Here is a 13751-nt window from a genome sequence, read left to right as displayed (position 1 = left end):
AAAGAACTCGAATCTTTTGAAGATCCTCGCCAATTATACGGTCCAATGGTTCCAACGTCAAGTTTTAATTAATGTACTTGAGAGAATTTACACGTCAACGATCATGTTTTTACAACTTATTTCGAAGTTTGAACCCTGTATTATTTAGTCAGAGAGCACAATTTGGGATAAGATCGGCGAGAAGAAATGTAGGCTTACAATTTTGATATAATCGTTGAAACTTTCAATTGGATACACTATTTAATCTATTCTGAAGACATAACAATTATTAGGCAACTCAAATAAAAGACGATCGGTGTTACATTTTTAAGTGGAATTATATATTTTTCTTGTCTTTTTTTTTAATTACAAATAAATTTCAACGAATCGAACAGAATTATGGTGTGGACACACAGTTAACTCAAACAATGATACCTAGGCAACAAAACAATCTAGAAACTGTGAAACCACATGATAAGAAAAATTGGATTCAAAGTCGTTAATCCGTTTTTGTGTAATTTCAAGCTTACAGACCTTTAAAGATTTGATAGAGCATAAATTGGAACCAGATTCTCTTTAATTAATCAGTACTTATGATACAGAACGTTTTAACACAGAAAACGCTTTGAGGCAAATTTAATATTCAGTATTCTAAAGCAAATTATTATAATATTATTCTAGATAACTATGCACCTAGTAAATTATTTATATCAGAAACTACCTATAGGCCTAGTTACTACCTAGGTATAACGGAAGTTTAAAAGCAGGCAACAGTGATCCGTTATTAGATGAAAAATGATTAATATTTCAAACAAGATTTTCTTTCGGACATATTCTCGTGTATCCTAACAGGCAATAAGAATACCTACAATTGAATGTAAAATTTTATACCTGCGTAGAGTAAGGGCATAGAATTTCGCATCTTATTTTACATATAACTATTATAGTTTTCAGGCTTAGACTTCAGAATTATTTGTCAGACTATATAATTGTTTTTAAATTGATTGCATCTAGGCTGAGTTGTCTTCTGTTGTGTAATTTTGTATCGATGCACTCATATATACCTTGCTTTTTATTTGTATAATTTCTTTCGTTAGTGTGTTGTACTGTCCCTGATAAATAAATGTTTCTTTCTCTTTTTCTAAATCATTTTCTGTGTTTATAATTGTATGCTGCATATATAACGGAGGCGGTTTAAACTCATATGATAAGCACTTTTTAATATAGCTAACTAGCATTACTCAAAGGAAAATACAGTCCCTGGTTTTCCGATTGCCGGTATAAAAACTAAAGAATATCATTTGTCTGGTCTCAAATCTCTGTACCAAATTTCATCCGAATCGCTTCAGTGGTTTAGACGCAAAGAAGACGAAAACAAATATAGTTATTAACTTACCGTACCGTTACCGTAACTCGTCGTCATTTTTAATATTAGTAAGGATTTAATTCAAGCGGCGTTAGCTCCAAAATATTAATATTCTTATCAGTAGAAATATAACGGACGAGGGATTAAGAAGTTAAAAGAAGTAACAAGGGTATTTGGGTCGCTGGACAATGATTTACCGAGGTAGGACCTCCGTCGCAAATTACCAAGCCCCAGGCTAACAGGAGTAATGATCCTGCTAAAGAAAAACTGCCGTTCTGGCCTGTTACCTTTGGAACTTTAAAGATGTATGTGTCCTAACTTATATCAGCTTTCTAGACCTTTCTCACGTTTCCATTTAAAGTTCTCAAAACCGAAAATTATAACTATTTTCAACTGACTTCAAAAAAGAAGGAGATTAGAAATAAATACAGTCGAATTGGTGATTGCATTTTTTTTTTAAAGATTGTGCCTTTTGTGCCTTTGGCTTTTGGCATTTATATATGCAAAATTCTGAAAATTTGAAAGGATTTTAGTTTTTGCTTAAAAATAGTAAATGTACCTTCTTCTGAAGTTGGTTAGCTTAAATAACCCTGAATTCGCAAATGAAAATGTTATCCTTAGGTTTTTTATTCAATCCTGTCCGACATTTTCACCCCTAAATCAATTCTAATGAATTCACACTATACGCAGACTGAATATAAGATAAACGATCGGTAAAAACTTGAAGACATTCAAATTACTCAAAAGTAAAGGTCAAAGATTCCAGTCTATATTTATTGAAAACATAATTTAAATAAATCATTGCTGTTTATTCAATCTGTGGTTCATCTACTAAAAAGGTTGCAGCCTCTGTTTATAACAGAATTTATAGATATTACGTGTCAATTGTTTTAAATTTATCGGGTACGGTTAAAACCATAAAACATCTCCAAACTAAATAGGATGTCAAGCCATGACGTGTCATTTTCCTCACCCTTAAAAACGCAATGTTCAGGGGTGTCGCTGACAAAGAAGTAGCAATGATTTATGCACAACCCTAATTATCGTTAAATAGCTCTTAAATATGCCATTGTTTAGAAATGTTGGAGGATATTATTTTGAAAACATTATAAGCGTGCATATAATATAACATTATGAGCATACATAATATATATTTTTACCAACTAAATTATTATTTTCTTTTCTCGTCACTATTGGTTATGTGTACAATATACTGTTCAATCTATTGATTATGGCGAACATTTGTGAGAGAGATGAGGTGCCCGACATAAGTATATTTTTGTGTTACTACTAATACTAACAAAACAAAAAGGTTTTGTAATTTTGACGTCGATGTATGTCTGTCTATGTCTGTGCGTGTGTCTGTTTTTAGCATTACAGCTCTCAAATTGATGACCGATCGCAATGCCTTGTCAACGGACTTCAAGAAAGGGGGAGGTTCTCAATTCCACTGTAACTTTTTGTGTTTGTTAAGGCATAACTTATTAGTGTGTGCACCGATTTTGACGATTCTTTTTTTATTTGAAATTTTAAATTCAATGGAGGCTCCTTGAAAATGTTTAAATATCTTGACCATATTACGTTGCTATGAATCTAAGCGTCGATTAGGGTATTAAACGGGAACGAAGAGCCTCATCAGATGAGATATCGAGTAGGTTTACACGTTGTTCCACCTACGCAAATATAACTTTATTTAGAGCATTTTGCAGGTCTCTTTACACGTGTAATTTATGGGATGTGTTTTCTTATGACATACCCTTTAAGACCTTACTTCATATGATCATTTCTATACTAAGCTCTTCACGAGAACTCTTATGTCATAGCGGGCGACTGAGCTGGCTGTTCACCTGATGGTAAGCCTTCCCTACCACCCATAATCATTCTCAGAAATAGTGCCTCTGGGAATACGCTGACCGATTTTTAGAGAAAAAGAATGGGGAAAGGATTGACAACTGGAAAGAAGGAATGGAATGGGAAGGGTGAGGAAAAGGAAACAGGCCTCCGGCTCACCACACCGAACCAAACACAGTAGCATGCTACTATTTTACGACGGTTTTCTGTGATTGTGTGGAACTTCCTCGGTGCGAGCTGGCCCAATCGGACAGACATATCCTACAAATATAATAAATGCGAAAGTTTGTTAAGATGTGTGTGTGTGTGTGTTAGTTGCTCTTTCACGCAAAAACTACTGAATCGATTGCAATGAAATTTGTTACGTAGACAGCTGGACAACTGGAATTATTACTACTTTTTATCCCGATTTTCCTACGGGATACGGACTTGCGCGGGTGAAACCGCGGGCTAGTACCATATATAATTGTTCTGTGTAAAAACACAACAAATCGGTCTAGCAGTTTTTGAGTTTATCCATTACAAACAAACATACAAAAAATCAAAATATATCCTCTTTATAAAATTAGTGTAGATAATTACTTTCCTTTGAAGTAAGTTTTCTTGTGGTGTTTACTAGCTATTATTGATGAAAGTTGGTCAAAGATAGCGGCTTTTTACATGGTCATTATTTAATTTAAAACGTGTATATAGCGGGTAAATAAAGAGACGATTGTGCGTATAACTTTAACGCAATAGCGTTAGCAACACGCAAGCAAAGCCGCGGGCGGTAAACTGATAAATATATAAACTCCTAAACAGCACCACGTCCGACGCTAATTATCGTGAAGGTTTATAGTCTTCGTTTGTTGGTTTTCATGAGGGGAGCCTTTTAATATCTTTCTCCTTTCTTATAAAGTGACTATAAAGATGTTTCTTAATTTCAGATTGGTGTTTTGGTTTAATTTGTGATGGAACGATACAAATATATGCAATACTGAAGGATAAACTCAAAACACGAACGTGTAAAAAAACGTCACTAACATTGATAGTATTGGATCATCGTTAACCGTCCATCGTCATCAATTTACGAAACAAAAAAAAGCAATATTAAAATTACCAATACCCATTTGGTGGGTTTTATTTCCAGTCACTTTTATTATTACATGTCAAATCGAAGTCGAGACATTATGCAAAATGTATTTTTATTCATTGGGCCAAAGAACCGTGTCATATTTTTCTGTTAAGAAATAACATATTTATTTATATAAGGTACCTTTCAGTTTATTAGCTGATTATTTAAAACAGTAAATATGCCAATAACAAGATACACCAATATATTTCAGAATTGCAGAATTCAACTTAAAACTGTATGTAAATTTAGTGCATGATAAGAGGAAAATATCAACAGATGAGAATTTTTAATAAATTAACACTCTGTTTACTTCTCGAAGTAACATTAAACTCAGGTATTACATTTATTATATACAATACAGTGCATCTAATATCTCGCTCTTACCTAGAAATAACAAACAAACACTTGAATTATTCGCATTATAGATTTGATTTACCCAATGTGGGTGTTTATTGAGCAATTAAGTACAAAAGGCGTTTCTAGACTATGTGGGAGCACTGTGAGGTGGATTTTATGGAGATATAGGTGTCCTTTATGATTTCTGTGTTGATTGCTGATATAAATACGTAAATCGATAGGGTTTTGGTAAGGTTTTCTCCATATTGAGGTTGTAGGTCGTCTAATTGTACGTGTTTTAGAATAGTCTTTTGTAATACAATATCTATAATTGATGACTTATTTCACTCAGATTTGTTGAATGTATAACATTGAGAACTAGATATAAATACTGTTATACTCTTAATACTAGCTGGAAGCTGCTGTTTCACTCGCATGGTACCTGGCTAAAATGTAGCCTATGTGTTTATCTAGACTCTAATCTATCTCTGTATCAAATTTCAAACAGATCCTAACAGAGATTTTAACATGGAAGTGTAAAAAAGATCCATACATTCTTACAAACTTTCGCGTTTATAATATAGGATTTAGCGAGATACTCGAAATAGTTAATTTGCTTCTATCCGTCCAATAAATTATTAAACAACATTTTAAGAATGTCACCTGTCAATGTAAAATGTCCAGAATAATAACTAGGACACATTTTTAAATACTAGCTACCCAGAGCAACCCCGCGGTTTCACCCGAGTAAGTGCGTATCCCCTAAGAATATCGAGATATAAAGTTGCCTATATATTATTCCAGTTGTCCAGCTGTCTACGTACCAAATTTCATTTCAATCGGTTCAGTAGTTTTTTTGCGTGAAAGAGTAACAAACACACAACTTTACAACCTTTCGCATTTATAATATTATTAGGATTAGTAGAGGATAGTAGGATAGGAGAGGATAGTAGGAAGTAGGATTCGACGAGAAAATTTTAAACAAAGATTGAAGAATCGACGTTAAGTCGTGACATACAAAGATTCTCACAATTTGTATGATTTAGATGCTTTATAAATTTTTGTATAGTATTATATAATTTACCTATTCAGTCATATAATCAGTTTGCAGCGACGAGGCAGCGTTATTGTTAACAAAACTGATTGTCACTTGAGAATCGTATAGGATCTTTTGTTTACAGTTTGTTCATAGAGTATTGTAGTGTGAACTATTTAGTAGGTTAGGTTGAACATTTTATGCAGTTGTTGTTTTGAATCGTATTTGTTTCTTTTATTATTAACACGTTTTTGTACAAGTAAACATTAATATAACATTTGGAATTATTTTAATGCTTAATCTCGAACGACAGGGTGTTATGAGTTTACCATGTTTGTCTGTATGCGTGTCTATCAGTAGCTTCTTAACGGATTTACCGATTTTGAATTTTATTTAAAGTGATCTTTGATTGTTTGATGAAAATAAAATGTACGTTACATTGAAATACTTTTGTACTTTAAGAATGTCTTAATAATTCGTAGTGTCATACAATTTACGTATTAACACGTAAAATATTGCTCTCCAATTAAGATTGTGATTAAATATGTATGTATGATTATATTATAATCCTACTAATATTATATATGCGAAAGTTTGTAAGGATGTGTGTGTGTTTGTTGCTCTTTCACGCCTTAAATATAAATATAAATAAACCGATTGCAATGAAATTTGGTACGTAGACAACTGGACAACTGGAATAACACATAGGCAACTTTTTATCCTGATATTTCTACGGGATACGGACTCACGCGGGTGAAACCGCGGGGCGCAGCTAGTGTTTTATAAAGGGGAAGGAAAGCTGCAGGCTCCCGCTTACAAGCAGGTCATAAACTTTTACAACAATCAGGACGCACGTGGTGCAGAAATACAGAAGATAAAAATCATCTTTTAATTTCATATTGATTTGACCCAATTACATACGAAAGAGATCGCTGCCAAGCGGTAAAACATTTTTTACATATTTTTTCTGTTCTTTCTGTCTTCTATCAATTTTGTGTAAATTTTGATTGCAATAAAGAATTACCATTGTCTATCTACCTCATATGCAGACAAAACCCCAAAATCAAAAATGTAAGGAATGAAACTGTAATATTAACAAAAACGGAAAATATAGTATCAAATTCCTGACATGGTTCGTGGTTCCACGTGATTTACACGAAACAAAAAATATTCAACAGCGTTATAACCGTGATAGCAGTGTAAAAATTTCAAAGGTAATTTTTCGAAACTACACCTCCAATTTCAGGCATAATCCAATTAAAAGTTCATATGGCGAACTTTTAACAAGTTGAATAACGTGTCTGATATGAAAATTTTCCTTTGGACTTCTAATTATCACCTATACAAAGTTCCACGTACTTTTGTTTTTCCGTATTTAATATTTCCTTGTTTGATTTTTAATGAATCAATTTATCGCAATTTGCTTTGGTGCCTCTGTTTAGGTTTATCTTTACATATATTTAGGGTGGACCGATTTTATTGAAATTTTTTGTGTCTTTAAATGATTTAGATTTACAATTCGACCGCGAAGCCAAGCAAGTACTTCTATTTAATTTTTAGTTTTATAGCCTTGTAATGCTTTATGAGAGGCTAGGCGTTGCTACGGTTAGGCAAGATACGCAGGTTCGAATCCTGCCACGTGATCAAATTTTTTCTATTCTTTCAAAATTTTCTCAAGTACTTCTATTGTTATTTATTCAATGTATGTTCCGAATTCATATAAAAAAAGACTTTATTTAGAGCTTGGAAAGTTGGTTCGCTTTTTATATCGATTTTTGTATAATGAACGTTTTATTCACGTTTAGAATTTATAGTGTTAAGTTAATGATTTTTATTGATAGACAACTGGACAATCAGGTAACAACATTTTAACCAAAAAGGGTAGAACCGAAAGGTCCTGCTATCAATTCCCAGTGAACACGCCAAAAAATCTCGGTTTAATGGAAACAGAAGGCTTTATTATATTTGTGGCATTTTAGACATACTTTGTATGTTTAAAATTGTTAAATATATTGTATGCTTAATTCTTTAAATCTACAAAACGGATTTTGATGGGTTTTTTTAAGAGATAGAGTGATTCAAGGGAAAGCTTTATGTGTATAGTAACCATATTAAACTAGTCCGAATTTAACGCGTGCAAAGCCGCGGGCTTAAGCTAGCAGATTATATAACAATAGTTCGTTACAAAACTATCCATACATAAATATGAAAGGAAAGCCGAGGCACAGCTCAAGGGCCGTGATCCTTGAATGGAGTCCTGACTCGCGTGTCTGAGTGGCCCTAATGTGAAGGAAGTGGTACCCCAGGTCTTATGTATGACTAACTCTTCAACATAGATTTAGCCGCCTGTAAATATTCATTTTTATCCTTTCCATTTTTAGGGTACTGTACATAAGATATACAGACAATAGTCTTTTATATAATAAACTCCACTTACCGTCCGTCTGTCTGTCTGTCTAACACCAGGCTATAGATATCTCATGAGCCCTTATAAATGGTCACTTAAAAATTTCACAAATTCTAATTAATTATATTGAGCAACGTGAATTTTTATCGTTTATATAAATTATAGTAGGCGCGAGTGTAGTACATTTTATGTTTCGGTTTTTAGCGGATACATGCGATAAAGTTTTATAGCAGAGTGAACCAGGCCATCTGTTGTTAAATACTAACCACCCAAGATATACCTAACATTGGTGATGTCACAGGTGCTTTATTGACCTTTTATGACATGAGCATTATCCTAGCATTGAATCTCATAAATTCTTGTTGATATATTTAAACGTAAATATTAATATTTTGTTATATAGTTATATTATATTATATAGCTAGTTTCCCTGGTGAACATTGTAATTGTCATAAAATTCAGATTTTGCATGCATATCGTATTTTATTTTAATCATCAAATTAGAGGTGTCCCACCCCACGCGACTTCTATAATTTAATATTATTATTTTGTTTTTATACCCCTACGTGAAGGTACCATAATTACATTTACTCAGTCAGCTGGTTTATATATCTTTTAATATTGTAAATACGAAAGTAACCACACATGTTTGTCTTACACGCCTAAACCGCTGAATCGAGAAAAATGAAATTTGGTGCCGATTTTGTTTAAGACAGGATCCCAAGAAATGACAAAGGATATTTTTTTTATTTCGAAAACGCGGAAAATGGAGCTAGCACGAAGAAAACTCCGGACTGTATTTTTTTTTTAAGCTAGTATCTTAATATACATCCCAAAACAATCCATATAAAGACGGGGAGTAGATAGTAAACCTATAAAGATTAGTAGTTCATAACGAGTATCTTGAAAAAGAATTTTTAATATGCAGTGAAGTGTAATAATATTCAGGATGACGGAGTTTGTACGAGAATATGAACGTCTTGATTTGATTTGAAGTTTTTAGAAAAATAAATAATAACTACTTGAATTACATACGTATAAAATAATAAATGCATTATGATTATGTAAATAGAGAGAAAAACACTATCAATAATAAGGTAGCAATTAACTAAACAACAGCAATATTTGATAAATGTTATAAATATTGGTATACGTTTATTGTTCTTTAAATTGTTATGTTTCATATGTAAAAAAAAGAAAAAAAAAGTAAGTGTAAAAAACATCCTCCCTGTCCCAGTTTACATCACTATGTACTTGATATAGCACCGATTGCAGACGATCTAACAATTTTATAATGGAACTTTATTATGAGACCCTAAACGAAGTAGAAAATATACCAATAATACCAAACCAAGCAACATAGTATAGCTCTCACAATTCAATTTTTAGCTAAACACGCATCCAAATGAAGGTACAGTACTCACGATTATTAGTTACTAGCTTTTGCCCGCGGCTTTGCACGCGTTAATTCTGAGTAGTTTAGTAGATGTTATTGTACATATATACCCTTTCTCTTGATTCACTCTATTTATTAAAAAAAACCCATGAAAATCCGTTGCGCAGTTTTGAAGATTTAAGCATACATAGAGATTTAAGGACATAGGAACAGAGAAAGCATGCATACATAACCGTATGGTTCTAATAATCTTCAGATATTAACTTAGGTTTTCACCTTAAACTATTATGGCCTGTAAGAGGCTCGAGACCGGCCCGAGACCTTATCCTTTTTCCTCTCTCTTCCCAACCTTTATTCCCGTCAATAGCGGGCAATGCACATACAGAGTCCACACTTCCAACCACTACAAATGTACATGAGCGGTGGTGATCGCTTCTCATCACGCTAACCACAACTCTGAGGCTCGCTCTGGCATAATAAGAAAATTATCAATCAAACACAGCACTCACTTTGAGCCCGCGTGTGTACATACGTATTTGCTTTCTTAATTCTTTCTTTTTTTTCTTTCTTTCCTTCTTTTCTTCCTTTCTTTTTTGTTTTATAGATGAATCTTATATAATTTGAAAATATTAGTGAACTATCGCTTTTCTTAATTCTCAAAACTCGAGATTTAATATGAAAACTTCTTATTAACTATATACTTTCTGTATCATACTTAATCGGTTGTTTATTATTTGGATCGGAGTTTTCGTGTGATTGATTTCATTTATATCCAAGATGTACACGCAGAATTTATACTATAAAGCCAATAAATCAATGAATATCCTTTAAAAATACAAAGAATAGAAAAGTCGATCATGAGTGGGATTCAAGCCCACGTCCTTCGCCAACCAAGGCCACCTATGATCCCACTTCAACAATCAAATTTCTTCTAGCATTTCGGTTTTACTCGTATGTGTCTAAAATGGAGCCCACGCCGGAGCTCCACGCCATCTATCGAAATATATGTTAACAACTACATGTTTTGACTACAATTGCTTCAAAACCACATCCACCATCGAGATTTTTCTATTCTTTGTATTTTTCAATTATATAAACGTGCATATACTGCTATGAAACATAAAATAACCTCTCCTTATCAACTCAACTCTGTCTTTCTAAATCCTGTTCAATCTCAAGGGCGCATTTAATTGAGATATAAAGTATATATAAGTAAAGTATCCTATCACCCAACTCGGCCAACCAACCCAAACCCAAAGTAGTATCAGTGTGATTAACGGATAAACGTCCAAACCAACAAATTTTTCACATTTACAATGTGTGATTTAAAAAAAAATCATTTATATCTAGTAAAATAAAAGTTAATCATTTATATCTAATGAATAGCTCATCTCTAGCTAGGACACGAGTCTTAGAATGAATCGGTCTTTGAAATGTCACTGGTTTACTTTTTATCTATGAGAAGTAGAAACTACCCTCAATTTATTACTTTTTAGTTTGTTTTCTCTTGTTAGGCGTACTTATAACGCTAAGCGAGTAAAAATGATGTAAAAAATTGTATTTCTCTGTAAGTGATTTAAATGTAATCTTTAGAGAAATAAATGAATTTAACCGTAAATCTAATAACTCTTGAAACTTAAAACTGATATTGGCAAATCAAATAGAATTTACTTAATAAAATCACATCAAAGGCAATCTAATGAAATTAACTAAATCTTTAAATCTTCTATCAGACATGTAGAATGTTATGTATGCATAAATTCAATTATTTGCCACACACCGGCGGTGCTTTAATATGCTGATTAGAAATTAAAAACTAATTCGTTTTATATTATTTTTAAGTCTTTTCAATTGATTTTCTACGTATTTTGCGTTCACTACTAGCTCTGACTCCTGTTTTATTCTCGTTCTCTTTTACGGAATAGAAATATCACACCGTAAAGTACACCGTGCTTTCCTTTAATTACTAATAACATAAACCTGAAGAGTTTACTTGTTTGAAAACGCTTATCTCTACTAGACCCATTTAAAAAATCACCAATGTATTTGTACATTATCACTGCATTTTATAGTAAACTAGCCGCGCCCCACGGTTTGTACCCGCGTAAGTCTGTATCCCGTTGGAATATCGGGATAAAAAGTTGCCTATATGTTATTCCAGTTGTACAGCTATCTACGTACCAAATTTCATTGCAATCGGTTCAGCAGTTTTTGCGTGAAAGAGCAACAAACACACACACATCCTTACAAACTTTCGCATTTATTAAGTGTGATACATAATCTTAACATTTACTTCAAATTAATTTAAGAAAGCGCGACACGAAAATGCTAACAAATTCATCTATAAACGAATTTTTGTTTCTAATATCCTATTTGGAATATACTGCTTGCAATTAAAATGTTACTACTCAGTGTGGTTTAACGAATATTCAAACTTTTTTAACTGTATCATAACCATAAGATTTATGACATTCTATGCTGAGGCTATCCATTTAATGATTGTACCTATATATCCATCACAAGGGTATTCAAAGGCTCCTTCTACTAAGTTTGTAACCCATGGGAGAGCCATAGCATATTCATGTATTAAATCCATATTCATAGTATAATTCCATCCCAGCTATTTGCACGTGGAAGCTTGATTTAGGGTATCAAAATATTTGACACAACCTATATAATATCATACGATCTATACGTCTGCATTTGCATTTAACCTTTGATACGATTAAATGTGTTCGAAAGGGTTATTCTAGTTAAAATCATCATATATTTGTTTTGACTTATAATATGTAGTAGAAAACTAGATATAATTGTATTATAAATAATTAGATTAAAAATATTTTTTATATTGAATTAAAATTATAACTAAGTGAAGTAGATGGTTCAAATCAAAGGTATTTGAATTTTAGACTTTATTTCACCTATTAGAGAGTGCTGTATTAAATGAAATTCAGATCTTAGCTTAAGATGTATTGATATTTTATAATAAGTGGCGCCCAGTAAGAGGTATGGAAAAGCGCAAGGACCTTCATTACTTCTTTTACGTTTTCGAAACCCAGAACTTACCAAATAGAAAATATAAGCTTCCAGTATCACATGCACTGATCACAATTGGCTCGTCATAACTTCGATGTCACGTTATCTTATGAATCGATCGTATTAATCATTTCTATCGATATTTCAGCTCGTGAAGCACGTCAATTCACAATCACAACACTCACTGAATGTCGTATACACTCGCGATGCGGTATTCGAGTCGGAGCGACGCACGTCCGTCCCCTCCGAGCGCACGGTTACAACTGAAGTACTACTGAGGCTTCACCGCGCAAGCCTCCATGACTCCATCATAGTGCTTCAGCGCTCGGGCTGGCAGAATTGTTAGACGCTAGCGCCAAGCACTTTCATAAGATATTAAGGACTTGATTCAGAACCAATCGGCGTTCAACGTTGTTATAAGATAGCTGCTCATTTTAATAAGTCCCGTCTCGACTTGGTGCTTAGAGCTATAGTTTTAGATGAATTCATTAGCGGGTTCTGTGAATCCGTTCACATCAAATCATTGAACTTATTTTGTATTTTTAGTTTTGAATTTAGTCATAACAAGTTTTCTTTAATGTTAATGAATGTATTTTCTTTTCGTCTTCAAATGAGGAGGAGTACAGACGTATTGAGATAACGTCTGTATTTTTTATATGTCATTTTATTTACTTTATTCATTCATATTGGATGAACCGATACTGATGATTCTTTTTTTATTCAAAAGCTGCTGCATCCCTATTAAATTTGTTCTAGTTCCGACTATTTGAAGGGGATTTCGTTTTTTATTACTGTATTTATGTAGAAAAATATTTTTTGAATGGCATTGAAATAATTGCAACAAACATTTTCAGTGACGATACAAAATATTTAGCTTGGACTCTGCCTTGTTTGGATTTTTCCTGATAATCTTCATCGTAGATAAAATTATAAGTATTTTTAATATTCTGAGCGTCTTCGATATTTTTAATGTTATTAAAGTAATTGTTATACTATAATTAATGTTTTCATGCTTAATTAAAACTGCTTTATTTATATTCTGACTGGACAATAGATAAAATAATTTCTAGTAGTTTTACCCGAAAATTAAGTGGGATTTTTGAAAATGTGTGAATGAACGTTGAAATGATGCTTTTCGAATTTAAATCTTCCACCACATTCGTATATTTGGCGCTCGCGTTTCGCGTAGCGCTTACCATCAGGCGTCCCACCAGCTCCATTGCCGACTGT

At 32.9% G+C, this 13751-nt stretch overlaps 1 protein-coding gene across 2 annotated transcripts in view; it reads right to left on the bottom strand.

The window, feature by feature from the left end:
* The window catches only part of LOC119829243 (nephrin), a 336867-nt gene extending 324104 nt beyond the window's left edge, over positions 1–12763 (bottom strand). For both annotated transcript variants that reach the window (XM_038351653.1, XM_038351643.1), the window contains exon 1: positions 12552–12763. The gene's annotated coding sequence lies outside the window, so the exon portion shown is untranslated. The remainder of the gene's footprint in view (positions 1–12551) is intronic.
* Between the last annotated feature and the right edge of the window lie 988 nt (positions 12764–13751).

This window comes from Zerene cesonia, chromosome 1 (assembly GCF_012273895.1).
Source record: "Zerene cesonia ecotype Mississippi chromosome 1, Zerene_cesonia_1.1, whole genome shotgun sequence".
NCBI classification, from domain to species: Eukaryota; Metazoa; Arthropoda; class Insecta; order Lepidoptera; family Pieridae; genus Zerene; species Zerene cesonia.
Note: the sequence above shows the minus strand (reverse complement) of the source record. Positions and strands in the feature narration are given on the sequence as shown.